Source organism: Tursiops truncatus, chromosome 17, assembly GCF_011762595.2.
Source record: "Tursiops truncatus isolate mTurTru1 chromosome 17, mTurTru1.mat.Y, whole genome shotgun sequence".
NCBI classification, from domain to species: Eukaryota; Metazoa; Chordata; class Mammalia; order Artiodactyla; family Delphinidae; genus Tursiops; species Tursiops truncatus.
The window spans coordinates 22,218,649-22,245,932 of record NC_047050.1 but is presented as its reverse complement, the minus strand read 5'-3'; the positions used below and the strand labels follow the sequence as shown (position 1 = coordinate 22,245,932).

The window sequence follows — 27,284 nt, the reverse complement described above, 5'->3', positions numbered from 1 at the left end:
CCTCTTCCACTGTTTTGATTAGTGAAAAATTTTACCAAAGACAGTTGTAATTTTATTCAATAAGAAGCACTAAGGGCATAAATTCCTCGGGAATGAAAAATTGGATCCCCTCACAAGACAAAGAACCTTAATCAATCAAGATCCTAGCCTAAAGCTAAGGGAAAATGACTGAGTACTGTAATGAAGGAAGTCATAAATAAACCAGCATACCTAATGGTAGAAATAACTAGTGGGATAAATGAAAACTGTAACCTCTACCTGTGTTTCTTAATTTGTTCTAGTGTATAACTAGTTCTGCCTCTACTATTTACTCATCCTATAATATTTTATTACAGTGTATTGAGAATGTTAAAGTTCCATTTGGTTTATAGTTTGTAGCATATCAAAAAATCTTGCGCAGATTAGGAGGCAAGGATAATCCTGGGTAGACCCCGGTATTGGAGAACAAATTTAGAAACCACAATCCCTGGGAATGGTACTTCAAGCAAAGTGGGTAAGCTCTCATTTGAGAACAGAGACTATAGCTGTATATAGGACTGCAGCATAATAGCATATAGAATGGAATTTTCTCCACTGCACCCAGTTGAAGAAAATGATATGTTAAGCATTCTATATTATAAAAATAACTAAGGGTTGCTCTTTCGTTAAGAATTCCGAACAGACAACACAAATAGCACTGACATCACCAACCAGAATCCCAATCTCTCTTTCCTACCCCTGCCCTGCAAACCACCATCACAATCCTATAAAAGACCGAGCAAAGGAGAGCAGGAGAAAGTAAGAGTCATATGATGAAAAACAACTCCCTTCTCTTCCTGAAGCCACATGTATGTTGGGAGGAAAGGTAATGAGGGTGATGGATCTGAGAGAAAGAACCTTGACAAATACAGGTGGGGGGAACCTCAGTTTATATTTAGATTACATTCCATTAAATTAATTTCACCATTCAAGAAACATTTACTGAGCTCTTAATCAGGCACTGTGCTAATTTCTGAGAATGACAATGAAAAACATAAAAATTTAGACAATGGGAGAGATGTACCAGTGAATAAAACAATTACAACACAGTGTGATAAAAGCATGTGCAAAAGGATGGAAAGCACAGAGGAAAAGGACTCACCATCTGTCCTACCGGGTCAGGGCAGAGGAGGCTTCCTGGGGAGGTGTTACTCAAATATACCTTGAAGAGCAAAAGTTGAATTATGGTCGAAATAACGATTCTCAGGAGAGAAAATAGAAGTAGAAGGAAATTTATGTGTTGAGGAGCCTTTCTTTTAAGCTACATAGCTTGAATTTTGTTCTGAAGGAAAACCTCTGAGATGATTTAAGCAGAGGAAGGACGTGGTGCTTTACGCATTTCACGTGGATCACTCTAGCAGCACTTTTAAACATGAATAAAGGGGGTGGCCATTTTAAGGAGGGAAATCAATCAGAAAGATAAATCAATAATCAAGGCAGAAAGGGACCAAGGACTGGACTAATGAAGTGACTGACCTTGAGGCTGAAGTGGAGGAAGGGGCAGGTGTGCTGAGAATTAAGGAAGCATCCTTGAAACGTTTTGGGTTGGAGAAAAGGGCAGTGATTCTATGGTAGTCCTAATTTTCCTTTGATCAGAACTTTCTATACCATATTTAACTGCTGTTAAAAGGAATGGACTTCCTATCATTTCTTGTTCAGAAGCAGAGACATTAATTTTATTGTGGAGTTATTGTAGTGCGTCTGGGAAGACACAGGTTCCAGAGTGACACTTATGTATTGTCATGGCTCCCAAACAGGCTGATGACACTGAACACATTTCTCAACCTCCCCAGGCTCTAGCTTTCTCATGCACAAAATGGGAATAATAACGTTTGCCTTATTATTATGAGGTCACTGAAAAGAAAAATATGATAAATATGGTACTAGTCCATAAAATAACTAGTACACAGTCTGGTTGGCACATAATAGAGCTTCACAAAATGTTGGGTTTCTCCCTCTCATTTTTTCTTGTTATTAATAATTATGTGTAGGACAATAATATGGTCATTATGCTAGCTAAATGTGTTATTTAAAATATTAGAAAGAGATTTATATATTTATATAAATATATAATATGTATATAATATATATTATATACATATTATATATTATACACTTTATATATAATATATTTATCTTCTATTTTTTCCAAAGCTCCATTAAAGAGACATTTGTAAACTATGTCATAGTTTTCAATTAGCACACAGAATCGTACTTTTTGTGTATGTGTGTCTCTCCCTAGCTAGAGTATAAACTCCTGAGGGATTTCAAATATATAACATTCCCATTATAGGGATTTTGTCATATATTTTGAGTCTTGTGCTCTACCAACTGAGCTAGCCAAGCCCTTCATATATTTTAAATTATATAAAGATGATAAATGCACAGAATTAGAAAGATACTGATATGATCCTCTTTCTTGTTATGTAGCACAATCTCATATTTTTTTGCTTTGTAGGCATGTTGTTTGTGTCCCCAATCCTCAGTCCAATCCAGCCCCTGTTCCTGTAAGCAGCCATTTTCCTGCATCGAATTATTCCAAACTATCGTCTATATAAGTATGTGTGTGTGTGTGTGTGTGTGTGTGTTTCTTTAAACAACCCACAATATTGTTTGGCATATGCATTTTAAAATTGTATTCTGCTTTTAATTCTTCCTCCTAAGTCTTTCATATGATTTCATGTTTCTGCACATACTGTTGGATCCTAATTAATTTATGGAAATTGAATTGATTGCTTTTGACTTATGTATGATAACGCAATGCATGTAGATACTACATTTTACATATCTTTTCTCTGATTGGTAGATATTTATGTTTCTCCTTTGCCTTTTCATGCAACACCACCATGAATATATTTGTATGCATTTAATAAATTTCATACTAAAGTAGTAAGAGAAGTAACTATTCCTTAAAGTATCTGTCAAAGACAGAATGGAAAGCGTTTTTCTGTTTGGTTTTCCTTATTTAATAATTTTCACAAAGCTCACCAAAGTGAAAATGTTTCCATCAGCAGGCAAGAAAAACAAGAGAATTTATGAACTTTATCCATAAGAAACAGTACCTCGGTGGAGGAACGTGGCACAAGGAATTATGTCTCCCTTCATATTCAGTACATTCCTGAAATTACAGAGAGAATCCAGTCAATTTTTCTTTTAAAGCATTCCGGAAGAGCTTCACAGAGGTAAAAGGAGAGGTAGCAGAGATTTTAGAACTACACTGTCCAATAGAGTAGTCGGAAGCTCCATAAGGACACTGAGTAGTTGAAATGTGGCTAATGTAACTGAGGAAATGGGTTTTTAATTTAAGTTGTAATGGAATTGAATTGAATTGAAATTTTAAAACTGACAGTTGCTTTAGTTATTAGAAAAATTTAAGTATGTTTGGAACAACTTCAGCATATGAATCTACTTTTTCAGCTATACTTATGTTTTATCTAAATACAGATCAAGTTTTTCCAATGAAATTTAGCTTCCAAAATTAGTTGCACTGTAAGTGTAATATACATACCAGATTGCAGAGCAAAAAATGTAAAATATACTATCACTAATTTTGTGTGTTGATTATATGTTGAAATGATGTTATTTTGGATATATAGGGTTAAATAAAATATATTATTAATTTAGTTCATCTTTTTACATTTTTAAATGCAACTACTAGAAAATTTAAAATACATATGTGTCTCACATATCTCCATTGGACATACTTCTTTAGAAGATATATTATCAAAATAGCTAATTTTGCTGGTGAGAGAACCAATCTTCAGAGAGGTTAAGAGACTTATCCAAGATCACACAGCTGGTCAGAGTCAGGACTAAGTTCAAAAACCTCTGACTTCCAGTCCAGGTCTCCTAGAAAATATCTCAAAGATCACCTCGCTAATGTTGATCTACTCACCTAGATCTGAGGGGATTTGAAAAAATTCAGCAAAAACTCTCCATTTATGTTGCCTTATCTTTAGTATTTTTATATATCAAAAGAGTAATTCTCAGGAGAAACATCCAAGTTATGTTGTAATTATGTTTAATTTTAATTTCAATTGGATAAGGTCCTATACTAATTTGCTGTTACATAAATTTGGGCTAGCTCAACAGATTTGTGAAAGTTTTCTTTGCCTTGATGATAGTCTTTTTTCATTTTTATTTTTTAATAAAAAGAGAACTTTAATTCTTTCTTCCTTTCATCTGGAAGGTGAATAACTGCAATTCCTTTGTGTTGACTGCCTGTTATTGCTATTGCATAACAGTCGTAAATGGAAGAATCATGCATTGACAAATATATTGCAGTCTTCATAATGTCCAGAATGACTCATACTATCATTATAAAATGGCTAACTTTTACATTTCTAAGATGCAGTAAAAATATACTTTCCCTAAATGTTCATAGTTCCACTCCACATAACATCAAATGTGCCACAAGATTTTGTACAGAAATGCTCTATTAGTTTTCTAATTTGCAAGATTTCTGTATTCTTCCATTTTATAATTTCTCTTGCCTTCTCTCTACCCACCAAAGAAAATATTGTTGGAACTAGACTCCAAAGGCTGCTGAATGTTGCAATTAGTAAAGCTCAGGGCTGGAAACTGCTTTAATAATACTTAGACCTAAGGGAAAAAAGAGAGAGAGAATAATGGCTTGTGTTGACTATGTTCATTTAACTAAGCTGAAACTATGTTTTGAAGAATTCCCATCCCTGTATGATTCTGAGTTAGAGTTGGCCCAAAGAGAAATTCACACAAAGGTTTAGAAGCCAGAAGTGAATTGCCATTTAAGGGTCTTTGTGATTAAGTGGTAAAAGATTGATGAACAAGGGCCAGTAGCTTCCAGCTTGCCCTTACTCTTCACCCACCATGTCCATCTCTTCTTCCTGACTGCTGAGAGTGATGGCAAACCCAGGTCCACCACCAGGTACAGAGGCAGCAGGATCCTGCATTCTTCTCCACCAGCAACTCTTTGCAGCCATACTCTGGGAACTAGATACCCCTGGCTTGCAACATTCAGTTGAAAACTCCAACTTGTCCACACATGCCAATGCATAACATGGACTATTTGGGGTTTTTTTCCCTCTGATTTTCCAAGTCTATTTTTCAGACACTTACTTCTCCAGCTCCTCCCATATCTTTCCATAAATATGTAAGGACTCATTCCTTTGAAAGTTCCCTATTCCACAATCCTCAAACAGTGAATCCCTGATACAGTAATTCTTCAACTCTACTCCTCCCTTGCCTCAGTCATTGCGGAGGCTTCATGTTGAGATGATACAGTAACAAGATCACAGCAATCTAGACTGCAGAATAACCACATGGAGGGTAGTGTATCTTGAGTGTTGATGATGCCAACCAACATTTTCCTGTACAACAAATAACCTTTTTGTTCAGAAAAGCCATTACAATTTTGGAGTTTGCTACCATAATATTGCCTAGACTGACTTAAGGAATACAACCCAGTGTATTACTGGATTAGAAAACAACTCACATATAATCCAGTGTCCTATCCAGTAGCTTAGTAGGTTTTCATTTCTCATTAACTTAAGTTGTCAATTTAAGTTGAGAAAAATGAAAAGATCTGGACACTAAGCAAACTAGACATATTTCAAAGGTACTGTGGCCTTTGTGAAATATCTACTCACAGATTTAACCCACAAACTAGTTTTTCTAGGATATTTGCTAGAGGACAAGCTACTTGAAGGAAAAGACCATGGCTCACTCATCTTCACATCTAAAGCAACAAGCACCTTGCACAGGGAGCACAGCAGGCACAGGGAACAATGAAATAAGTGAACATATGAGTAATACACCCTGGGCCAAGAGACATATCTAATGTAATACCCTCGAAGCTGAGCTGTTTAAGATAATCACTCTGAGAAATGGGGGTATCTCAAGAATGGGAGAAGCATTTTACTAACCAGCTGCATGCTAGATGAAAGCTCATGTGAGTACTCCACTGAGCAGAGTAGAGCATTATGGGAGAGTTCTTGGAGGAGTTTTACATGTCTCCTGTAATTTTAGGACATACTTCTTGCCTGGAGATGCTTGAAGTCATAAGTTTTGCTACAACAGCCAATAAAAATAGATTGGTAATGAAAACAGTAGAGTAAAAAATGGAAAGCTCCACTTCAGAAGAGGTCCTCAGTGACCCCTAAGCTCCATGAAAAGGCTCCCATAGGTAAAAGGAGTCCAAAGTAAAAGGAGAAAACAAATTATAACATCACCAAGGCAATCTCTGGACAAGCGGACCTCACTGGGAGAAGGCCTAGACTGCTGGACAGGACCAAAGGAGAATAGAGCACCCCCTTCCTGAGTTGGAGGGGGATGAAATTAAGTTGGATATTAGATAGAGGTTTTAAACCATACTGGGCTAGACATTTAATAAATGCATCTAATTGAGTATATTCTATATAGAATTAAGATGTTGTTAAGGAGCAGGGAAAAAAGTATCAACAGAGCTTGATTAAAAATAATATTGGGGAAAAACCTTTCATGGTAATACCCTATGGCTCAAAAAACTGGTTATATTCATTAAGACTATCCAGTATTTTATCCAGCATCAATATGGAGCACTGTAGCCAAACACTTGTAAGCAATTTACAGCTAGATTTTCTTTAAAAGGCACTCTCTCTCTAGATAAATAGAAGAGTATAATTTGTTTGACTTCATTGTGAATATATTTAGACTTACTTTTTAACATGTAGTGTTTTCAATTAAGCATTTTTTTTTTACCTTTTATTTTGCATACCTTCCTTCCATTGGTTTAATTCAGTTTTCTTTCTTCCATTCTGTTTTTTTTTTTTTTTTGGATGCTATTGGTTCTATTACCATTCTTTTAGTGGTTAGTTTTAAAACTTTATAATATATCCTTGACAAATCTAAACTTGATATCTTTCTACTGCTCAAATAATTAAAATAAATGTAGAACACTAACCCATATTATCTACTATTTTTGTTCAACAGATAACTAAACCCTTTCAAGTAAATCATCATTGCTTTTATCTTTATTCAGTCAAGGATGACTGAATATGTTTAACATTTCCCCCCCACCAACATTATTTCATGGAATTTAATTTCCTTCTTCCTGAAGTATATCTAGTAGTCATTCTTTTGGCAAAGGTGTGTGAATGGTAAACAGCTTCAGCATTTGTTTGCCTTAAACTATCTTTCTTCTTATTTCTCTCTTAGATGAAAGTTTAGCCCAGATAGAATTCAGATCAATAAAGGTTTTCCTTCAACCCTTTGAGGACACCCTACCTTTGTCTCCTGCCATTTATAGTTGCAGATAAGAAGTATCATTGGTGTTATCTTGTAAATAGCTGTCTTTTGACTCTGATTAATTTCAATATTTTCTCTTTTTCTTTGATATTCAGAAGTTTCAGTTATAATTATGACTAGGAGTAAATGTTTTATTTATCCTGCTTAGGGTTTATTGTTAATCTTCAATCTGAGACCTGTAGAGATTTTCATTTCTGGTAAACATCCTGGAAAAATAAATTGTGATATATTTATATGATAGAATTCTACTGCAATAAGAGTGAATAAATCATTGATATATGGAACACATAAATGAATCTCACAAACATGATGTTTGGTGAAAGAAATTTCAAAAGAAAGAGTACGTGCTGTGTGTTTCCTTTTATAGACATTTCAAAAACAAATAAAACTAAGCTATGTGATTTCTTTTACCTGACAAGGTAGAATAAACCTACTTCAGCTTATCTTCCCCACTGCTTATGACTAAAATCTCTGGATAGAATACAAAGAGCAACTACCTGAGGGCTCTAAAAAGTAAATAATAGCAGAATAAATAAAAACACATCTGGGGAGGGCATTAAAAAACTGAAGAACAGTCAGTGCAAGGAAGAGTTTCCTGATATTTTTTCCCATTTTTGGCCTGAGGATGACCCAATATTTTAAAATATAGGTTTTATAATTATTCAGCTCTAGTGAGGCCAACAGAACAGAAGGCACCTGCCATTGAAAGGATAGTTTGTTACTCACAGTTCCAAAAAGGAAGAAGCATGTGGCACCATTCAGAGGCCACATGGTGAAGCACCAGGATTGGTCAGAAAGCAGAGATAGACAGGGAGAAACATGGGCAAGAGCATTTGTGGTGGTTTCTGTGAGAAGAAACAGGTAAGACAACCTAACCAGGCCTAGGATGGACTAGGGTGAATAATTCCAGCAGGTTGTGGGGTGGAAGAGCTGCCTTTAGTTGTCTAGTAACTGGTTCAGGAGTGATTAAAGCAGGAGAATAGTGGCCCAGAGTATAAGAGCCTAATAGGAGAGGTGGGAGGAGAGAGGGTGTGGGCTCCAGCAGGAGAATTGTCTATTATCTCTAGAAGTTGACTAGCAGCCTCTCCATGGTCAGCAAGGCCCCAGATGTCAAAACATCAGAAATACATTATTATTTCTCTGTTCAAGTAGAGAAACTGTGCAGCTAGCACAGTCAACATAAAACAGGAGACAAAACCCTCTTTCTGTCCAGAGTACAGGACACATGGAACCAAGGCAAACCATATTCTGGGCCATAAAAATTTTTTAATACTTTAAAGAATTGAAATCATACAAAATGTGTCTTAAGTGATAATGTCATTGAAGTGGAAATCAGTAACAGAAAGGCCTCTGGAAAATCCACATATATTTGGAAATTAAACACCACACTTCTAAATAAATTATTCAGAGGAAGTCTTAAGGAAATTAGAAAATATTTTAAACTGAAGAAAAGTAAGAGTACAACATATGAAAATTTGTGAGATGCAACTAAAGCAATTTTTAAAGGAAATGTATAGGAATAAATGCTTACTTTACAAATTCTCAAGTAAATAAATCTCTTTCTATCTTAATGAACTAGAAAGAGGAGAGCAAAATAAATCCAAGCAAGCAAAAGGAGGAAATAATAAAGATAAGAACAAATGTAAGTAAAATTAAAAATGCAAAAGTGATAGAGGAAACCAATGCAATCAAAAGGTGTTTATTGAAAAGAGCAACAGAATTGACAAATCTTTTACCAAACTGACCAAAAGAAATAGAATATGCAAATTATCAATATTAAGAATGAAAGAAGGGATATCACTACAGTCACTACAGATATTAGCAGGATAGTAAGTGAACACTAACGAACAATTTGTGCTCATAAAGGAAACAACTTAGAAGAAATGGATCAATTTGTTGAAAGACACAAATTTCCAAAATAGATTTTGAAAACAAACTCATATCTAATAATCACCCAACAATGTAACTCCCAGGCTCAGATGGTTTCACTGGTGACTTCTACCAAATATTTAGGGAAGAGTTAATGTCAGTTATACCCAATATCTTCTAGAAAATAATAAAACGGAAGAGAAACTTCTCAATTTCTTTAATGAGAGCAACATCTTCCTGATACCAAAACCAAAAAGATACTGCAATTAAATGACAATGAAGATAAATATCCTTCATGAATACATATGAAAAAATCCAAATAAAATACTAAAAAATCATATCCAGCAAAAATACACAATACAATATCACAAACAAGTAGAAGTAATGCCAATATGTGAAATTGTTTCAACATTCAAAAATCAAGCAATGATCAGAGAAGAAAAAGAAATCCAAATCGGAAAAGAAGAAGTAAAGCTGTCACTGTTTGCAGAGACATGAAACTATACATAGAGAATCCCAAAGATGCCACCAGAAAACTACTAGAGCTAATCAATGAATTTGGTAAAGTAGCAGGATACAAAATAATGCACAGTACTCTCTTACATTCCTATACACTAATGAAGAAAAAACTGAAAGTGAAATTAAGAAAACACTACCATTTATCAATGCAACAAAAAGAATAAAATATCTAGGAATAAACCTTCCTAAGGAGACAAAATAAAAATATCTGTATGCAGAAAATTATAAGACACTGATGAAAGAAATTAAAGATGATACAAATAGATGGAGAGATATACCATGTTCTTGGATTGGAAGAATCAACATTGTGAAAATGACTCTACTACCCAAAGCAATCTACATACTCAATGCAATCCCTACCAAACTACCACTGGTATTTTTCACAGAATGAGAGCAAAAAATTTCACAATTTGTGTGGAAACACAAAAGACCTCGAATAGCCAAAGCAATCTTGAGAAAGAAAAATGGAGCTGGAGGACTCAGGCTTCCTGACTTCAGACTATACTATAAAGCTACAGTAATCAAGACAGTATGGTACTGGCACAAAAACAGAAATATAGATCAATGGAACAGGATAGAAAGCTGAGATAAACCCACATGCATATAATCACCTTATATTTGATAAAGGAGGCAAGAATATACAGTGGAGAAAAGACAACCTCTTCAATAAGTTGTGCTGGGAAAACTGGACAGCTACATGTAAAAGAATGAAATTAGAACACTCTCTAACACCATACACAACAATAAACTCAAAATGGATTAAAGACCTAAATGTAAGTCCAGACCCTATCAAACTCTTAGAGGAAAATATAGGCATGACACTCTATGACATAAATCACAGCAAGATCCTTTTGGACCCACCTCCTAGAGAAATGGAAATAAAAACAAAAATAAACAAATGGGACCTAATGAAACTTCAAAGCTTTTGCACAGCAAAGGAAAACATAAATAAGATGAAAAAACAACCCTCAGAATGGGAGAAAATATTTTCAAATGAAGCAACTGACAAAGGATTAATCTCCAAAATTTATAAGCAGCTCATGTAGCTCAATATCAAATAAACAAACACCCCAATCCAAAAATGGGCAGAAGACCTAAATAGACATTTCTCCAAAGAAGATATACAGATTGCCAACAACCATATGAAAGAAGGCTCAACATCATTAATCATTAGAGAAATGCAAATCAAAACTACAATGAGATATCATCTCACACTGATCAGAATGACCATCATCAAAAAATCTAGAAACAATAAATGCTGGAGAGGGTGTGGAGAAAAGGGAACCCTCTTGCACTGTTGGTAGGGATGTAAGTTGATACAACCACTATGCAGAATAGTATGGAGGTTCCTTAAACAACTAAAAATAGAACTACCATATGACCCAGCAATCCCACTACTGGGCATATACCCTGAGAAAACCATAATTCAAAAAGAGTCATGTACCAAAATGTTCATTGCAGCTCTATTTACAATAGCCAGGACATGGAAGCAACGTCAGTGTCCATCAACAGATGAATGGATAAAGATGATGTGGCACATATATACAGTGGAATATTACCCAGCCATAAAAAGAAATGAAATTGAGTTATTTGTAGTGAGGTGGATGGACCTAGAGTCTGTCATACAGAGTGAAGTAAGTCAGAAAGAGAAAAACAAATACTGTATGCTTACACATGTTTATGGAATTAAAAAAAAAATGGTCAGGAAGAACCTAGGGGAAAAACGGGAATAAAGACACAGACCTACTATAGAATGGACTTCAGGATATGGGGAGGGTGAATGGTAAGCTGGGATAAAGTGAGAGAGTGGCATGGACATATATACATTACCAAACGTAAAATTGATAGCTAGTGTGAAGCAGCCGCATAGCACAGGGAGATCAGTTCCGTGGTTTGTGACTACCTAAAGGGGTGGGATAGGGAGGGTGGGAGGGAGGGAGACACAAGAGGGAAGAGATTTAGGGACATATGTATATGTATAACTGATTCACTTTGTTTATAAAGCAGAAACTAACACACCATTGTAAAGCAATTATACTCCAATAAAGATGTTTTAAAAAAAAATCAAGCAATGTAATTCACTATGTGAATGTACTAAAACAGAAAAAAAACACATAATCATCTCAACAGATTCAGAGAAAGCATGTGAAAAAATACAGCATCCATTCATGAGAAGAAAAAAATATACTCATCAAACTTGGAGTAAAAGAATACTTTATCAGCATATTAAGCACATGACAAGATGCTCAACATCATTGGCTATTAATTAAAAGCAAATTGAAAACAAAAGATACCATTAAACATCTATTAAAATATCTAAAATTGAAAACAAATAATAATGTGTTGGCAAGGATGCAGAGCAACTGAACTCTTATCCTTTGCTGTGGGAACGCAAAATGGTACAGTCTCTTTAGAAAACATTTCAGCAGTTTTTAAAATAACATTAAGTATACGTTTATCATATAACCAAGTGATCCATGTTCAAGAGTAATGAAAACTTATATTTGCCCATATTTTATCTGAATATTAATAGGAACTTTACTCATAATCTCCAAAATCTAGAAAAAACTTAAATGTCCTACAGTTGGTGAATGGGTAAACAAGCTGCTTTACATCTATACAGTGAAATGCTATTCATCAATAAAAATCAACTACTAATACATGCTTCCACATGGATGTATTATGCAAATAGAAAAAGCCTGGTTCAAAAGGGTACATGTTGTGCAATTTTATTAATTTAACATTCTAGAAAAGGCAAATTCTAAGGAAGCAGGATAGATCAGTTGTTTTTAGGGGTTAAGGTTGAGAGAAAGTGTTGTGTACAAAGGAAGAGCAAACTGAGGGAATTTTGGGGGTGATGGAAATGTTCTGTATCTTCACTATGGATAAGGTTCTATGAATATATCGAAACTCATAGAACTAGATAGCAAAAAGTGAGTTACTATATAAAAATTGAAAAGATAAACTTTAAAATATTTTAAAGTATTTCAGTAAGGAAAAATATCGATATTTGACAAATCTGAGATAATAGTTAACTAGAACATAATTATATTCCTCTCTGTATTTTCCAAATATAAAACTAAGTTTTGCTGTTAGAGTCAGAATAGTGGTCACTGACTGGGTAACAAATGAATCTTTGAGGTTACTGACTTTGTGGGCATGCTTTATGAAAATTAATTGAGTAATACAGTTGTGATTTATACTGATGACAAATTAAAATTATGATAGAGTAATCACACTTCAGGCATACCAAATGGAGTTGGGTGGCCATTGAGGTTCTGGTCTTAGAAACAAATGTCTCTGCTCTACTGAGAGCCTGAACTTTATTTGAACTATACCAGACCCAAGTACACCATTAGCTGTATTCAGAACAACTTCTGCCAGCTGCAACAATATGGTCGCAAGGTCCTGCCTTGTAACTATGCAACCATTTCGGACCCCAACCAATCCTTAGTTAACAAGCACTCTTACTTCTTGCCAGCTCCAATTATAATTCTTGATAAACAACTCATATAACTAACTGTAACCTTGTGGTACTTTGCCTTTATAAGCCTCCCACATTTTGTAGTCTGGTGAAATGCAATTCAAGTGCTTCTTGAATCTGTGTCTCCTGGATTGCAGTCCTAAAAAAACCCCAAAAAACACCTTCTTATTTCAATCAGATCTCCATTTCTAAAATTTTGGTTAACAGTACATTTTCCTCTATATTTGCTATATTTCAATAAAAGCTTTATGCTACATAAAAATGAGAGTAACAATATTTTGTGTTCTTTTCAACTAAATGATTTTTTATTTGTATGAAGTATGAATATCATATCATCACATTTAACCACATTACGAACACCACACAATATATGTGACCTTTGACAAATAACTTAATTGTCCTAGTAAAAGCAGTAATTGGAGTAATTCATACTTATATTCCTTCCCATTCTAAATATCAATGATTACAAACTCATTTGTAAAAACACATTTACTAGATGCTTAGTAGCTAGTTCTTTAGTTTTCCAAATTTCACCAACAAGGATTGGGAAACAAAGTCATGTTTTAATTTCCTATTAAAAAGTATTTTCAACTGATTAAAACATATTTTTAATTTTTACATTTTTTATTTAACTTGGAACATTTGCTTATTTTTAATCCTGCAGTTTTTCAGAGTAGGCATTGTGAAACTTCATTAACAAATACGTTAGGGACAATGTTTCTTTTTGTTTATTTTTATAAATGCACACATGATTCTGGAGGGTTTTAGAAATATCCTGTTGTTGGCTCTGGATGTCAATGGTGGCTGAGATGATAAAACTTTCTCTTAGGTATCTACTTTTTAAGGATAGACTGGAGCAGAAGGGAAAGGGGTATGGAGGAAGAAGCAAATGATAAAAAGATTTTGAGGAATGTTTTATGAACTAGTTCAAATCTAACAAGAGAGATTCTATAATTATTTGAACAGGTGGCATCCTTCAATGCTTGTGGGTTCATGAGAACTGGCAGGATCATACTGAAAGTAGCTGATGGCCTGGTGTAATTCTTCAGATTGTACTGAGGTCTATAACATCATGGTTTCCTTACTCATAAACTGTGGAGACAATGTATAGAGGCAGTATGGTGTGAGAAGTAACTTGGGCTCCAGAGTCAATTCAACTTGAGGTTTGAATCAAGCTCAGCTACTTTGTAGCAAAGCAACCACTTTGCAGAGTCAGATGCCTTATGAGAGATAGAAATACCTACACAATGACTTAAATGCCATGAGAATTAAACAGAATTTGCATACAAGGTACCTAGAGCACATCTGACCCACAGTAGATGCTCAGTAAATACTAATTCATTACTTCTGCTTCTTTCTGGAAATAAGCAGATTGGGAATTCTACATAAAATATTGGTTAATATTGATACTTTTCTAATTTGCTTTGAAAAATAAATGAAGATAAATTGATTGAAATAGATATCACCCACTATTGATGTTTTAAATTTTCACGGAAAAACTGAGAATCTTTAGTCCAAAACTGTTCCACCATGAACAAAATTCCACATGAAAAAAGGCTAAAGGAAGACCCTATGAGGTTACAAATTCATCAGTCTTTATCTCACATCTACCAAACAGAATTAGACAAGCACTTTAAAAAAGTATTTGCTATAATCTCAAGTATGTAAAATAAATTGTTGACAAACACAAGTTCGTGTGCCTGATGCACAGTAAGGCCAAACAAACTGAAAAGTTGGAATTTGGAGCAGAGAAAGGTTTATTGCAAGGACCAAGCAAGGAGAATGGGCAGCTCATGTTCTAAAAAGCCTGAACCCCCAATGGTTTTGGGGAAAGAGTTTTTATAGGCAAAATTTGGGGGAAGGGTTGCAGGTTGTATAACCCTCCTCTGGTGGGGAAGTAACAGAGTGTTCCAGGAATCTCAATCATCAGCCTTCTAGTTCCAACCAGTCTGGGGTCCATGTACTTGTGCTCTGCCTGAAGTTGCCATCCTCCACCTGAGTGGGGGCCTTAGTTCCTGTAGAAGAGAACTGTATTAGATTGTTATATATCTCCTGAGGAGGAATCAGGAGTCTGCCCCATCCCAGCACTATTGTTTCTTGACTGCCTTTCCTTTTTTTCTGCATTCCCTCACTCCTCTAATTAGGAACTGAACCTGCCCTTTGGAACTCAGTGAAGGTCTAGAAGGCTGAAAGCCTTTTTCCTACAAACAAGAAATAGGGGACAGAGAAAGACTTTGTACCTGGGAGGGAACCACAAGAGTCCTGATCGGTTTCAAAATTTCATTCTCACATGTATATATGTACACATTCATGTAAAAGGTCTGAAAAGACATACATGAAATATCAATTATAGTTATCTCTAGGAAGTAGAATATTAGAGTGCTTTTTTCTTTTCTAATAATTAACCTTATTTAATAAATTTCATACACAGATAACTTTAATAATCAGAAAAGATAGTAAATATATTGGAAATAGGTTTCCAACTTTAGCTTATCTTTGCTGGCTTTAAATCTTGATAGACTGTTATAATGAAGCCTATAAAAATGGTCATGGAAGAGAACACAGAGAAAAGAGCTGTTATTTACAAAGAGATATACACTTAATGTCACTTTTTCCTTAAAGTGAATCTTTCCTGCTTTAAACCATGTGACAAGATAAAGATTCCTTTTCAGTGCACTAGGGTAGCAAATCTCCAGTTCTGTTATAATACAAAGAGCACATTAATATTAGAATAGAATGAGAACAGACCCTGGAGCCCAACAGGTAAAAATAGTATGAAGACACAAGAGGTCAATGTGGGAAATACAGCTGGCTTAGTGTTCAAAACACCACATCAGCAAAACTCATAAAGACAGGGAGGTTCTTAAGATAGAAAATGAGACCAGCCAGTGACCATTCAGCTTACTGACCATAAGCCCTACATTTCCTGAGACTATGAAGCACTCATACACTAAAAGAAAGTACAGCTGTGAATGCAAATGCACAGTACAGCACAATGGAGAAAATAAAAGCTCGGAATCGGGCAAAGCGACAGAGAAATTTTTGGAAGCCAAGAAAATATTCAACAGCAGAATCCACAGAAGTCATGAAAACAATACTAGATTATAAAGCAAGTATTTATGAATTCTATATTGACTTGGTATTTACATTATACAACTACAAAGGAAAAAAAAAATTCCATTCCACCCCTCTGAAGTACAGTAATTGATTTCTTCCTTTCACTCATCGTGTGTGTGTGTGTGTGTGTGTGTGTGTGTGTGTGTGTGTGTGAGAGAGAGAGAGAGAGAGAGAGAGAGAGAGAGAGAGAGAGAGAGAGAAGAAGGAGAAGGAAAAGGAGAAGGAGAAGGAGAAGGAGATTTTTTTTTTTTTTTTTTTTTTTGCGGTACGCGGGCCTCTCACTGTTGTGGCCTCTCTCGTTGCGGAGCACAGGCTCCGGACGCACAGGCTCAGCGGCCATGGCTCACGGGCACAGCCGCTTCACAGCATGTGGGATCTTCCCGGACCGGGGCACGAACCCGTGTCCCCTGCATCGGCAGGTGGACTTTCAACTACTGCGCCACCAGAGAAGTCCCAGAATTTTTTTTTTTAGTTTTACTTTTTCATTGCCTAGGATTTAAAAGGTCAGTGACTAAATGTGAGGGTTTCTAGTTTGTTTTCCATTTAGGATTGTTTGCTTATTCCTGGGGGCTGAGTATCACAAGAAGTGGAGTCACTTTGTAATTTCCTGTGTGTTTGGTTTGTTGTTTGCTGAAACCAAGAGGTACCTGCCCTCCCAGAGACTGTGCTCCAGGCTGGATTTATTTATTTACTTAATTAATTAATTTATTTTTGGCTGCATCGGGTCTTAGTTGTGGCATGTGGGATCTTCGTTGAGGCATGTGGGATCCAGGTTTTTCTCTAGCTGTGATGTGTGGGATTTTTCTCTTCTCTAGTGTGGCATGTGGGCTTCAGGGTGCATGGGCTCTGTAGTTTGTGGCACATGGACTCTCTAGTTGAGGCGTGCAAGCTCAATAGTTGTGCTGTGTGGGCTTAGTTGCTCTGCAGCATGTGGGATCTCAGTTCTCTGACCAGGGATTGAACCCACATCCCCTGCATTGTAAGGCAGATTCTTTACCACTGGACCACCAGGGAAGCCCCCAGGCTGGATTTTTTACAGGTGGCTTTGCAGAGCTTAGGTGGGATCCTGGGTGGGGATGGTCCTTTTTTATTTATGTCTAAATACTACACTCCTGATAACTCCCAGCAGCCCAGCAAATTGTCTGTGACTCTCAGAATGCATATGTACAAGCCTGACATGCTGTTGAAGAAGCTCGATCCTTCTAATGGCCAGACCAAGGACATCTGGCCAAACCACATGGTAGCTGAGTATAGAGTGGGGGTCAATAAGCCTGCATTCTGATCTGACCTCTTGGGAGTTTCTTTTTTCCATCTATGAGGTTGGACTAGAGGAAATGAAAGCTCATGCCAACCCAAGTGCTAGAATTTCCCTGGATCTCTAGATCTAGACATGAGTAAGATCTACACACTTTGTTTGCATTTTACTGTTATACCAAGAACCACTTTTAATCTGCTGAGTTGAAATCAAATGAGCATGGGGAAATAGGGAATCAGGTGCCAATCTTTACTGACTTCAGGACAATGATGACAGTAAAAATATAATAGAGTGCCAACATGTTAGGTTTTTGTAGGGTTTTGTTGTTGTTGTTGTTTAGAACTAGGCGATATAAGACTGACATGCCACCATGACACACTTTGGCCACATATTGCTATAATAATGATAAACCACAAAAGGTAATCTAATAAAATTAAACCATCTATAAAGATAACAATCCAATAAGAAAAATAGACTGTATATAATCCAGCAGAAAATCCACAGAGTATAATATGACTAATTTAGTCTTTAAAATGAAAACAGCTACAAGATACTTACTTGTATATAAGAAATTCACTTGGACTTTATAAACTGTGTTGAATTTAAGATAAATCAATAACTATTTTTTATTGAGGTATAACTGACACCTAACATCACATTAGTTTCAGGTGTACAACATAATGATTTGATATTTGCATATATTCCGAAATGATCGCCACAATAAGTCTAGTTAACATCCATCACCACACACAGTTAACAAACACTTGTTTTTTTGTGATGAGAACTTTCAAGACTTACTCTCTTAGAAATTTTCAGATAGGCAATACAGTATTATTAATACAGTTACCATGCCGTACATTATATCCCTATGACTTACTCATTTTATAGCTAAAAATTTGTACCTTTTTACCCCTTTCCCTCATTTTGGCTATCCCCCTGCCTCAGGCAACCACCAATCTGTTTTCAATATTCATGAGCTCATTTTTGTTTGATTTTTGTTTTGGAGATTTTTAATTTAAGATTCCATATATCATACAGTATTTCTCTTTTTCTTTCTGACTTGTTTCACTCAGCATAATACCCTCAAGTTCCATCCCTGTTGTTGCAAACAAGATTTCATTTTTTATAGCTGAATAATATACCACATTTTCTTTTTCCATTCATCTGTTGGTGGACACTTAGGTTGTTTCCATGCCCTGGCTTTTGCAAATAATGCTGTACTGAACATGGAGGTGCATTTATCTTTTTAAATTAGTGTTTTAATTTTCTTTGGATAAATATCCAGAAGTAAAAACAAACTGGATCACATGGTAGTTTTATTTTTAATTTTTTGAGGAACCTCCCTACTATTTTCCATAGCGAATGCACCAGTTGACTTCCCCACCAACAATGCACAAGTGTTTCCTTTTCTCCACATCCTTGCCAAACTTGTTATTTCTTGCCTTTTTGATAATAGCCATTCTAACAGGTATGAGGTAATATCTCATTGTGGTTCTGAATTGTATTTCCCAGGTGATTAGTGATGTTGAGTATAATGTATAATTGTGTACTGATCGACAAGTCTTATCCATAAAGAAGAAATTAAATAATGTTAGTTAAATTGTATCCCATAAGCAAGGCAAAGAAATTGCACTGATTGGGCTTCCCTGGTGGCGCAGTGGTTAAGAATCCGCCTGCCGGTGCAAGGGACGCGGGTTCGGGCCCTGGTCCGGGAGGATCCCGCATACCGCGGAGCAACTGGGTCCGTGCGCCACAACTACTGAGCCTGCGCTCTGGAGCCTGCGGGCCACAGCTGCTGAAGCCCACGTGCCTAGAGCCCGTGCTCCGCAACAAGAGAAGCCACCGCAATGAGAAGCCCTCATACTGAAACGAGGAGTAGCCTCCGCTCGCCGCAACTAGAGGAAGCCCGTGCGCAGCAATGAAGACCCAACGCAACCAAAAGTAAAAAAAGAAATTAATTAAAAAAAAAAAAGAAATTACATGGATAAATACTTTTACTTCCTAGAGTAGGTCTTAGAGGCAGTCCAGTGGTTGAGACTCTGCGCTTCCTTTGCAGTGGGCATGGGTTTGATCCCTCGTCAGGGAACTAAGATCCTTCATGCCGCACAGCGTGGTCACAAAATAAAATAAAGGTGCATTTTTTTAAAAATGAAAAATACACCTGTATTTCTGTGTTGAGGTATGTAGAAGTAAAAGCAGCCAACACCTGAAAGTGCTACAGGGGAAACAGTGTCCTCAGGGAAGAACTACATTTCAATTAATGTTATAAGGTGAAAGAAACATTAATAGAAGGAGTTAAGGACATAAGGAGTTTTGGTGGAACCTTGACTTCCAGGTAACATTGTGCAAGGACTCCAGACAATGTACAATTTACATAAATATTTATGGAGCTTTTCTTTTAAGCAATTTGGGGATTGAAGTCTAGGCAATGAGAATTGACCTGGGAGTCCCAAGTGTCTTGTGGAAACAGACAAGAACAAGAATAAAGGGACTCATGAGATCAGCAAAAATGATCCCAAATCAGATAAGAAGGGTGAGGTTGTGAACATTGCAGAGGGCAGTGGGGAGGTCTCCCAATGAACGCACACACATTTCTAGGGGTCCCACCTGACTGCTACTGATCATTATCATTCCACTTGAGACTGTGAACACAGTTTTTGGGTCTGCAGTTAAGCGGTCTTACTCCAAGTGCAGGGACTCCCTTTGATTTAGAGAAATGTTTGAGTATATAATCTAATATTTCTGTATCATATATACAACTTCATAAGGCTGACTTTAACTGATATTGTCTGCTAATACAACCACAACTCTGTTCAACAATTCTGACCTTTGATACATTTTCCCACTTTAAAAAGCATGCCTCCCTAAGTCAAGTTTTCTGCTTGACTATACGGAACTTGGTCCATTTTCAATTGTAGCAATTATTATTTTTATGGTCTAATTAAGAATAATCTGACCTACATGAATTTATCTAAGATTCCTGAGCTGATATAAGGGAAGAGGTAGCTTAACTAACTCAGCAAAACTGATTTCAGATTACGGGGAACTACGTGTCACCAAATAATGACAAAGAACCAGCAACAGTGGTGATCAAGGGCTATTCCAGGAATACAAGACTGTAATTATTCCATTGTTACTGAAAAGCATGTTGTTTATCACTACTCCTTACAACTGTCAATGATGAGTGAGTAACAGCATGCTACATAAATATTCATGGAGACTTTTTCTAAGCATCTCAACTAAGGGAAGCATTATTTTCATCACACATCAAAACAAATAATAAAAAAAGGCAACAACTGTAAGAACAAAAAAAAATAAATAATCAAACAATGGTGTTCTAAAATTTCTTTGTTAGTGATAGGCCTAAAACATATTCAAGATTCTTGGTTTTGTTCATCTAACAAATATTTATTGAGTGCTTATTGTGTACTACACACTATGCCAGCCTTGGTTAGTGAACAATGTGTGTTCTCCTCTCAGAACTGACAACTTGGAGCCTATGAAAACATTCAGCCTGAAGGTATCTCAAAAGCCTCCTGCCAGCTTGCCAATCTTGGGCTTACCATTTAGGCTGTTTAGCTTAGTTCAGCCTCAGATTTTCTGGCCACATCTGTACAGATGTAGTAATTAGTTCAGATCTGTAGGCCACATGAGAAAGGGACATGAATATTAATAGACCCTTGATCAATAATTTCAGAAGGTTGCATTTTGGGATTTCTGAGCCTAGGGAAGCCATACGTGAAAAGAGAAAGCACAAGGTCAGAGGCACAACACACTGGGCTAGAAAATCCATCGATAAATGAATGAGGGGACTCATGTATTTCGGAGGCAATCTTCTAATGCTGCTCAGAAAAGCATCCTCAGGACACTACCCTGTTTAAAACACTGTATTGATTTCCTCCTTGCCTTTGGTTTAATTCCAGATTCCTTTATGTAACTCTGAAGCCTCTGCTTATCTCATGGGCAGCATTGATTTTGCCTCTGAGCCAGTTTTACAGTGTTCACTCTCCCTGAAATATTCTTCCTTATCTCCTCACTTGGATAATTGCTTCTCAGCTTCAGGTATTAATGGAGTCATTTCCTCTAGAAAACATGTCATGTTCCCCTCCCCACCAGAGAACGGTTTAGACACCTTTCCTTCTGTGTTGCTAAAGAATTCTATATTCCTCCCACCCTAGTATCACACGGCAATAATTGCCTTCTGATTTGTCTGTAATTTGGAGGTCCACATAATTTATTGTCCAAACCAGAACACTTTTGAAAGAAAAAGAGGGATAAAAATAACGAAAATTTTATGTATTTCAAAATTAAGTATTTACTAGCTGGCAAATGGATATAAATTATGTATGTATATATATATATATGTATATATATATACATATATATATATATATAATTTTATTTTTTTCTTTTTTCTGGCTGTGCTGCATGGCATGCGATATCTTAGCTCCCCCACCAGGGATTGAACTCATGCCCCCTGCAGTGGAAGTGCAGAGTCCTAACCACTGGACTGCCAAGGAAGTCACCTAAAAATATTTTTTAAATAAAATTATTTCTTTAAAAAAGCAACATATTTGTACTTATTAAAGCAAAAACAACCTTTGTGTTAATTATCTGAACATTAAAATAGTATAAGCAGAATGATTATTCTTGTTATATATTCACATATTTTAAACAGCTTCTTAGTTGTATGTATAATACTGTGGCATGTTATTTCACTTGTGGAGAATGTAGCTTTGAAATATAGTTGTATTGTTTTCATTTTTTTCATAAAGTTGCCTGCAATCTTCAAAGTTGTGTTTTATGTTAATAAATTTGAAATTATTGAAATCTTTAATTGGCCTGTCTCCATAAAACATGGTACTTTTAGTTGAGAAAATACTCTCTTTACAGGTACCAAAGCACCTCATAACCTCAAGAAATGTTTGCCAAATACAGCATATTCTCAATTTAAATGCTTCCTTTGATATTGAAATGTGTAAATATTTTAGTCCAAATGTTTTTAAAGGTTCTATCTTTTTGCTTCCATTCAGAGTACTTTTCTTCAATAGAAGTTTTTATTAGACAAAAGTCATCACAGAAGTTTTCTCAATTTATGATTATTCAGATTATGTAAAATCCATTCTCAATTTCAGGTACATATTATAAGTTTATCCAATTAAAAATAGGAGTTTTATTAAGGTACTTCCTGCAAGTTGAAATATTCAGAAGTGCAATAATACAATTTCAAAATTAAATATTTTCCATTGAGCTGTCATTGTTTAATTGGTTCATTTCCTACTTAACTTCTATAGGGATCAATTTCAAAGCCGTTTTTTTGCAAGCTTTGATTTCAAGAATTGCAAACTGGCAAAACTTCACTAGCTAAAGATTTTGGCATCACAATCGTTAAATACTTTTAGGTTGAGTTACATAATCATTCTTCTAATGTTCAAACAGGTCTAAATCTGATTGACAGTGGCCAACAATGAGATCAACTATGTAGCCTCCATGCTTAAAAATATAGTTGTTTTTCGGGGACTTCCCTGGTGGTCCAGCGGCAAAGAATCTGCCTTCCAATGAAGGGGAAGCAGGTTTGATCCCTGGTCAGGGAGCTAAGATCCCATATGTTGGGGGGCAGCTAAGCCCGCGCCACAACTACTGAGCCTGCGTGCCTCAACTAGAGAGCCTGCATGCCACAAACTAAAGATCCCATGTGCTCTGGAGCCCACACAGCACAACTAGACAGAAGCCCACGCACCGCAACGAAGAGCCCGTGAGTTGCAATTAAAGATCTCACACGTTGCAACTAACACCCGATGCAGCCAAAAATAAAATAAATAAATATAAAAAATATATATATATATTTGTTTTGGAAAACCAGCCTCATTTAAAAAAATGCCATAGTTTACTTGCTCTGACAACTATAGTTTCTATTTTAATTGGTAGGATATTAATTATGAATAATATATGTTGTGCAACCAATTCCAAGTACATTTCTGCTTAAAAAGTTTCTTAACTTAGTAAGATCATTCTTTTTGTCATTGAGGCTTTGTTTCACCAAACTTTGTATGCATACTGCCACTGCAAAATTTTTTTCAGTGTTGGGCTTTTAAACTAATTTACATTATCATTCGCAATAATGACAGATGTTCAACAAAATAAATTTTGAAAAACTAAAAATCAAATTACCATATGACTCAGCAGTTATACTCCTTGGTACATATCCAAAAAAAACCCAAAAGCACTAATTTGAAAAGATACATGCACCCCAATGTCCGTAGCAGCATTAATTACAATTGCCAAAATATGGAAGTGTCCATCAACAGATGAATGGATAAAGAAGATGTGGCACATATATACAATGGAATATTACTCAACCATAAAAAGAAGTCATAAAAAAGAATGAAAATTTTGCCATTTGCAGCAATATGGATGGATGTGGAGGACATTATGCTAAGTGAAATAAGTCAGACAGTGAAAGACAGACATGTATGATAATAATTTATATGTGGAATCCAAAAAATACAACAAACTAGTGAATACAACAAAAAAGAAGCAGAGTCACAGATATAGAGAACAAACTAGTGGTTACGAATGGGAGCGGGGAGAGGAGCATTATAGGGGTGGGGGAGTGAGAGATACAAGTTTTTTGGTGTAAGATAGGTTCAAGGATGTATTGTACAACATGGGGAATATAGCCAATATGTTGTAATAACTGTAAATAGAAAGTAACCTTTAAAAATTGTATAAAATTTTTTAAATAAAAAAAAAAGTATTTTGATAAATTTTACCTGACAAATAATGTAATTAATCTGAGAAAGGGATGATCTATTTGATATGTATGTGGCAAGTATAATTTCTGTGTTTCATAGAAAGTAAAATATTACATCTGAATATAAATACATTCCAACATTAAAATATGATATGCTTTGAAATGTTATAAAAAAAGATTTACTCTGGGTCCATGACTTAGGTGAAAATTCAATCTATTATTGAATTCCATTAATTCAGCTGATTTGCTATTTGAAACATCCAATGATACTGGTATTTAACTGCTAGTTCATCTGCTAATGGAACTTACATATAAATAGCTACTGTTGGGCTTCCCTGGTGGCGCAGTGGTTGAGAGTCCGCCTGCCGATGCAGGGGACACAGGTTGGTGCCCCGGTCCGGGAAGATCCCACATGCCGCGGAGCGGCTGGGCCCGTGAGCCATGGCCTCTGAGCCTGCGCGTCCGGAGCCTGTGCCCCGCAACGGGAGAGGCCACAACAGTGAGAGGCCCGCGTACCGCAAAAAAAAAAAAAAAAAAGCTACTGTTTCATGTCTTATACATGCACAAGATTCTTGAACTCAATAAAGACTGACATTACTTTAGAAGAACAATCATTTGAGCTAAATGAAAAGTTAGGCTTCAAAAAGAGATATGTAAACACACGTTTTGAAGTTGCATACATTAAATCATCATATTTGGATAGCCTTTAAAACATAACTGTCAATATTTGAGATAGATGGTAGTGATATTTCAGCTGATACACGTCATCTAGTTTTCATGTGGTCAATTATATCACTACAGACACCATTGTAGTAGTAAATGTCAACAAATGTTTTGTGCAATTTATGCATTCATCACAACTTTCTTGAGAAATAGAAATATAGTTCTTACATTTTCATAAATGTGCACTTCCTTTAAAAAAATTCTGCTGAAAGAGTAAATAGTTGTTGAATTAAATGATATAGTAAATATTTAAAACATTTTTAAGGCTGTTTTCTATATATTACAGCATAGGACTCAGTTACACACATCTTAGTTATAATTTTGCATTTTCCCCACTGACCTCATCAAGTTGTAGCCACACAGTCATGGCACACTAACTAGTTCACCAAATGACCCAGGAGCAACAGCCCCCAATATTTCTCCCACCCAGCACCAGGATCCACAAAAAGTTGGCTGCCTTTAAACCACTCACGTTAAAGAATCAGTTTTCATAACAGTTTTATTGAAATGTAGTTTGTATATCATAAAATTAATCCATTTAATGTATACAATTCAATTGTTTGTAGTATATTCATAGAGTCATGCAACCATCACCACAATCTAATTTTAAAACATTGTCACCAACAAAGAAACCCATACCTCTTAGAAGTCAGTCTCCATTTCTTTCCCCAATCTGGCCCTAGAAAAACCACTAGTCTATTTCTGTTTCTATAGAGGTGCCTATTCTGGACATCACATTTAAATTTAATCATATCACGTTTTGTCTTTTTTGAATGGCTTCTTTTAGTTAGCATAGGTTTTTCATGTTTCAAGTTTTATCCATGTTGTAGGATGAATCAGTGCTTTGTTCCTTTTTATAATTGAATAATATTTTATTGTATGATATACCACATTAAATTGTTTAAACAGAAAACATGATAAATACTATTCTTGAAAGGGAAAGATTAGTTACAGTGCATAAGAAAAGAATGGGGGAAGGGAGAGAGTCTATTGCTGATTATTTTTGAGATTTAACCACATGTTAATTTGAAAACTCTGTTCACTTTATGTGTCTCGCATGCTACTAACTGATATCACACTGAAAATAAAAAGTGGAACTCTAACAAGACTATCCCAGTTTACTTTACGGAAACTTTTAGTAAAAATATTTCCTTAAAATATGAAAAACCAATAAAAAATGCTAAACCGTAAGGATGCCAAAATAACAAATATAAACCAGGCATGTAGCGGAATTATGGTTTCCCTATCTAAATCCCATGGTAGAATATATATTTTCATGAGGACAGTAGGCTAACATAATGCCTGGCTCTCAATACAGAACTTTTGAATGAGTGATTTTAATGTTTTCCCAGTAAGTATGATTAAAATAACCTTTACGTGAAAAGGTAATGGAGCATTATCTTGAGGCACTAACACAAACAAATAACTCTTTCTATTGTTTACCACCATAATTTGTACATTATGCAAATGTCATTTAACTACATATTGATTGCCTTAAACTGTAATTTATAATAACATATTATAGAACATACATAAATAAATGTCTTATATTTTTCTTGAAAGTAAAGTGGTTTAAAATGCGTTATGTCATTTAATTCTTACATTTCTAATTTTACAGAGATGTGGTTATATCCACACCTTGTCACAGTTTAGGTTCCCTGAAAAGATGACTCTGAAATAGAGATCAGTGTGTGGAAAAGTTTATTAGGGAAGGTTCTTGGTATCAACATGTGGAAAGGATTTGGACAGAGAGAAATGTTGGGTTTTCTGCAGTTTAATGAAGGATACAGCTCCTCCTGTGGGAAGATCTAAAGCTGATATGGCACTTCAGAATTGTCCTAAGTTGCTGAAGGAAGCCAGAATTCACATCCCTTCCTTGACCAGTCTTTGAATGTGAGCTGCCCCAGGAAGGGGGCATGACATTGAGCAAAGTGACTTTCTCCAGCTTAGGCATTTTCTAGAGCTGATAGCTAATCACTGTCTGCTGGAAGCACATCAGTAGCTGGAGAAATAAACCCTTCATTCCTACAAAGCATTCTAGGCAGCACGTCACATCCACTACAATCATTGTCTATGTTCTTATTAATTCCTTAATTTTTTATAAAGTTCACAAATCTTTTTAAAATATGTGTATTTCTTTTAGTTAAAAGAGAGCCAAACTTGTAACAAATACTGTGGCTTCAAGTCCTATCTAGGCCATAGATTAGATGTGTGATTTGGGACAAATTTGTTAATCATTTTGATCCCCTTTTTTCCTTATATAAAGTGAAGGATGCTGTATT

General features: G+C 35.7%; 1 long non-coding RNA gene across 2 annotated transcripts in view; it reads right to left on the bottom strand.

Moving 5' to 3' along the window:
• LOC109548508 (uncharacterized) overlaps nucleotides 1-27,284 on the bottom strand; it is a 155,706-nt gene that overhangs the window by 6,220 nt on the left and 122,202 nt on the right. Inside the window, exons 5-7 of one of the 2 annotated variants that reach the window (XR_012327226.1) lie at nucleotides 11,500-11,572; nucleotides 7,261-7,487; nucleotides 3,081-3,136 (exon numbers count right to left, since the gene is read on the bottom strand). This is a non-coding gene — a long non-coding RNA (uncharacterized lncRNA). The remainder of the gene's footprint in view (nucleotides 1-3,080; nucleotides 3,137-7,260; nucleotides 7,488-11,499; nucleotides 11,573-27,284) is intronic. The other variant, XR_012327225.1, reaches the window with a different exon arrangement.